Genomic DNA, 6,000 nt, shown 5'->3' with positions numbered 1-6,000 from the left:
TTAAAAATTACTTAACTGATAGGAAGCAATATATAATATCAATGAAACTAAAAGGTCCATCTACAATGTTTAACATGGTGTCCCACGAGGGTCAGTGCTGGGACCATTACTGTTTTTAATATTTATTAATGACATATGTTAGAGCCTCCGTGGCCCAGACGGCAGCGCGTCGGCCTCTCACCGCTGGATACCGTGATTCAAATCCCGGTCACTCCATGTGAGATTTGTGCTGGACAAAGCGGAGGCGGGACAGGTTTTTCCCCGGCTACTCCGGTTTTCCCTGTTATCTTTCATTCCAGCAACACTCTCCATTCTCATTTCATAGCATCTATCAGTCATTAATAAATCACTTTGGGAGTGGCGACCCATCGTACTAATAGCCTATGTCTGCTTCATTCTTTCCATCCCTGACCCGGTCAATGACTGGAAAACAGATTGTAGGTTTTCAATGATATATGTTATCTTAATTTTAGTGGTAAGATATTCCTGTTTGTAGATGATATATTTATATTTTATGACAGCAGTTGCGAACAAAGGATTATGGAGTATATGCAAAACGATCTGGACATGCTAGTATCATGGCTGAACAAAAATAATCTAGTTATAAGCACCTCAAAAACGAAATACATGATATTTCATAAACCAACACAAATTATCAATACCTGCAATGTAGTAAAATTGGCAATGGGCCAATTGAAAGAGTAAAGCAGTTTTCATATTTAGGTCTGGCTTTGAACAATAACTTCAGTTGGAACGAGCATATCTTAAATGTAAAGAAAAAACTATTAGTGTAATTGGAGTACTAAAAAGATTGAAAGACTATGGAATAAACAACCAACACTTAAGAAACATATATACCTCCCTCATACATTCACACCTTATGTACATGAATATAATATGGGGAAATTGTACACAGGAAGTTATAAAGGGACTAGAAGTACTCCAAACGGGAGCTTTAAAAATTATGTATGGATTTGATTTACTAAAACAATCTGTTGAAATTTTTCAGGAAACAAACATATTACCAGTACAATGCCAGATTAAGTACTCTCAAGCTTGATTTATGTTCAGGTATAAAAATAATATGATTCTTGTTAATACAGAACTACGATACAGCAAAGAAATTCACACCCATAACACAAGATCAGCAAACCAGTTTTAAAAAAGATTCCACTAACACTACCAAATATGGTGTTAAAAGCATTTCTTATTCTGCAAGCACAGCCTTTAACAATCTACCTCCCAAATTAAAATACATCAACAAGTTGTACAGATCTAAGAAAGAAGTACGTAGGTACTTCCTTGAATAGTATGTTGGAGAATAAATCGATAACCACTGTGTACCTATTTTTCCACCCAAGTTTAGTTTATTTTTAATATCTATTTTTTTCCATGTAAAGTAATGATATTATGATGTAAATCAATAATTGTAAAATATTCCTTGTTATATATGTAGGCCTATGCGTTATCTGTTAACTGAAGCTTAAAGCTGTCAAGCTGTAATTGTAAAGGGCAGTCCCTCCTTGAGCAACTAGCTCACTGGGACATTCTATAACCATTAAACAAATACATAAATTAATTGTCGCGTCAAGTGGAAAGCGTCTAACAAAGCAGGAGTTCGTGATTGCTGGTGAGAACGTTACCGATATTCCGCCAGTACTTGTAGTTTGGGTAAGATAGGATGTCTAGCTAGCGCCATTCTTTGCAGTAAAAGTTTAGAAGCTAAATACTAGCGGCGATAATGTAGAGGCATTTCACATGTTTCAACAAGTAACGCATTAGTCGGGGTAGAACTTAAAGCGCCTATACATAGTCGTAGTGCTTGATGTTGAATTACTTTGAGCTTGTGAATAAGAGTGGAGGAAGCAATATCAAAATAAAAGGATCCATAGTCTAAAAGCGAGCGTATTTTATGCCGGTAAAGTATTACATCTGTTACGGGATCAGCACCCCTGTTCCGTCGAACTGTCAACTTCAATATATTGGTAAATTTTTTAGTCTTCTTCGAAAGGTATTTAAAATGGGGTTTCCAGGACAGTTTATTATCTAAATAAATACCTAAATATTTGTGCATCCTTACGATCGGAAGTGTAATATTTGCGATTCTGAAAGAATCTGTATTATAGTTGTGTTTATGCGTAAAAATCGTGGCCACATTTTTTGGTAGAGGATAATTCCAAGCCTTGCTCATTTAACCATGCCTAATGCTCTAGTGATATTATATCTGCAGACTTCCAGACTTTCATTAGAAGAATAAATGACTATGACATCTGCAGAAACTAATATTCTTGCAACGCGTGTCACGACACCTTCTAAATCCTTTAAGTATAGAGCGAATAATAGGCCACTTAAAATGTCGCCATGAGGCAACCTATTTGACGCGTATCGTACATTAGACGTGTAGGTCTGGCATGTGATTTCCAATCGCCGAAATTATAAGAGAGGTTGGAGCATTTTGATAAAGTTATCAGGGAGATGTAAGTTATGAAGTTGTGACAGTAACATGTGTATGGGCACGTTGCCATAGGCAGCTTTAATATCATGAAAAGCAGTAACTGTTCCGTGTTTGCGTTGTTTTGTTAGCAATAGATCCGTTTTTTAATAATCTATTAATGGGGTCCGCTGCGCTTCTCCCTTTTATGGAGGCATTTATTGATATGTGGATAGCAAATTTTGATAAGCGTGACACCATAGAAGCCTTTCCAACATAATTCTGAGAAAGACCTTCCTTAAACAGGCCCCTAAACAGATTCCTCTATATTCGATTAGATTTGTGGTCGAGAGTTTTGGTTTCTGTATGGGCACGAGCGTAAAGGTATTCCATGCAGAAGGAGGGACAGCTGAGTTTAGTATTTTATTGTAATACGCTACGATTATTGCGTGTGCATGGTAAGGAGGATGGGAGAGTGTTCTATAGGTAATATAGTCCGGTCCAGGAGCAGGAAAAGGGTTCTTGCGGAGTATGTTAAAAAATTCTAGGTAAGATATAAGTTGGGAGAGCGTGAGAAATTTATCAGGAAGAGGCACTGTAGAATACTGCCTATATTCTTGGACAACAAAATCCGGTGTTACGGTGTCATAAAATTGGGAGATGCTTTCCAAGTGTGGTTGGTCGAGTTTATTTCATCCCGTATGAGCTAGTTTTTTGATAGCGGCCCAAATATCCTTAATACAGGCGTTTCTATTGAGGGAATTAATAAAACATTTCCAAGATTCTCTTCGTCTTTCGTTGAAAAATTTTCTTGAGTGGGCAGAGTACTTTTTATATTGCACATAATTGGCAGGTGTGAAATTTTGATTTGAACTTTTGAGCAAGCTGCGTCTTCGTTTCACCATAGCGGCGCATTGCTTATTCCACCAGTGAATGCTAAGACCTTTAGTAGTATTCCTATAGTTGCGAAAATGAAAAGGGTGGTATACATCTAGGTAGTTTTGAATATGCTGATATAAGGAAGTGTAGGCGGGAGATGTTTGTGATGCGAATTTAATGTGGTTTAAAATATAATAATGAAATAGGCCGAAATCAAAATCTTGCAGATTCCGTGTTCTACGCTGAGGTTTTAAAGCTACAGTATGTTCTGCGGATGAATTTGTGTGGTAATATCAATAATGATTGAAAAATGATCACTTAGATGAGTGTCTTTGTGCGTATAGCACATTAATTTATAGAGGATATTTTCGGAACAGATTGATAGATGTAGTGCACTATTAGTGTGCCTGGGTGGAGATAGCCGCGTAGGGGAGCCATCATTTAAAATAAACAGGTGGTTATTTAAGACTGCACTAAAAATATTACAAACTTTTCTTGTGGTATTGACACTTCCCCAGTCCGTGCGATGTCCATTGAGATCAGCTACTATTATTAAACGGTCTTGGGATGAAAACTGGTTAAAATAGTGATGCCATTGAAGAGCGTTGCCTTGTATGGAATGTGGATAGTAGAGGTTCACGATAAGGAAATGAGGTACTCTCACAGCCAAGGAGTATGTGTTAGGAATCATATAATATAGAAAGACATTAGTATATGGTATATGCGATGCAATTAAATTGAGTACCTCCCCATACCCACAATCATCCAGTCGTTCAACATTACAACCCTGTACGAAAAAAGTGGAGTCAGGTTTTAGCCATGACTCTTGTAATATAACAATATGGGGATTATATTCTTGAATGAGGAGTATTAATTCTTGCTTTTTTGGAGTAATATTCCTACTGCTCCATTGCAGTATTCGCATCCTCCTCTACGAACAACTGACTAACCTTGGCAAAGAGGATTTTTAATCAATGAGCCCATTGAGGTTGCTGACCCAGAACTTCTGGTAAGCGCTTGAAATCGTGCAGTATTTCTGCTTGAATATTGTAGGGCGAGCAGTTGGAGTCTGATGACACTCTGAAGTGGAAGCTGTGCTAGTTGACTGTTCCACTTGCACCTTTTGTTGTTGGGGCTGTGAGCTAGATACCCGTGGAGCATGCTCCAAGATAAGATTTCGTAATATCGCGTGATAGCCTGCTTTACCAAATCCTGGAATGGGAGTTGGTCGAATTGTTCTGTGAATTTTCGTCTTCGGGGAATCTCACGTGGAGACGACGAATTGCTTGCACTACTCTGTGGACAGGGATGTGGGACGCTAAGAAGGGAAAACCCTGTCGGATGTAGTTTGTCTTGGGCTTCCTGGAAGGAAATATCGTCCACACACATCATGCGTTTGATTACGATGTGTTGCTGATGTGTTTCACATCTATCGGATCCTACACTGTGATTCAGCCCACAATGTAGGCATTTACGCATTAAATCGAAGCATGTGTGAGTTTCGTGAGACATAGAGCAGTCACCGAATCTCGGTAGTTTTGTTCTGCAATTTTTTGGCTGTGTGCCCATAGCGTTGATTCTTCCCACAGAAAATGAACGTCTGGACCTCTAGCATTACGTGGAAAATAGCAACGAATTTTGGTAAAGGTTGGCATTTGCAGGTTAATTTTATCGTTCCCGTGGGAACAAAGTTACTTTGTCCATCAACTGACACACGTCTGCTGAGCCGTTGGGCCTTAACTATAGGAACGGGAGATTCAATGTATTTGATAATGTCCTCCTCAGTCAAATTCTTATCGACTCCCCGAATCAATCCAATGTGACACAAGCTGGATTCCGGGATGAAAGGTGATGAGGCTTTAAGGTGATGAAAAACCAAAATGCGGTGTGTTAGAAAAATGTTGGCATTGGCAGCTGTGTCAAATAGAATATGAATGCGCTTTGCACCTTTCGGTTTGATAGATGTTATACCCACAATTTGATTATCGTAGACGAGCCTACCAAGTGCAATGGGGTGAATATTTCCGGTACTTTTCTCATCAGTCGACTCCACATAGATTACATACGGACCTCGATGTCCTGGATAGTAGTAAAGCGGATTGGGTAGAACGGTCTTGTCAGGTTGCATATTGGATGAAGTTTGTTCACCACTGAGATCTGGTGTGATGTCACTATTATTGGTTGACAGCACTGTATCTTCATGGTCAATATTATTGGAAACGTCCATGTCCGGTGAATGGTTAGTACCGCCACCCCCACTATCGAAAAGAGCCATACATGTACCGTAAGGCTTGAACTATAGTCCACTGCACTTGTCGCACACGACACAATCAGGAAAGTAGAACCGCACTCTACCACTGTGCGAAACGAACTGAAGGATCAAAGTGGAATCCTCTAACTGTACTGACTATGAAGTCTCATCTTTGGGCTGTTGGATTTCGCCACGGCTAGCTTGATAGGGATGGCTGTGGATCGGCCAAAATTTATTCCAGCGAAACTATCCTGTGGACGTAGGGCCGAACAATAAACTGTAAAACTAAACTTCTGCCACCAGATGGAGCAATAATATAACAAATCAATTTTTGGCACTTGATTCAAATGATGCATAACACCATCAAATCGACACTCTTATTTATGTTGCATACTCTCACTCTTGGCGTATACTAAGCACTTCATGTCCCTTTACCTTG

Source organism: Anabrus simplex, chromosome 1 (assembly GCF_040414725.1).
Source record: "Anabrus simplex isolate iqAnaSimp1 chromosome 1, ASM4041472v1, whole genome shotgun sequence".
NCBI lineage: Eukaryota > Metazoa > Arthropoda > Insecta > Orthoptera > Tettigoniidae > Anabrus > Anabrus simplex.
This window is presented reverse-complemented; position numbering follows the sequence as displayed.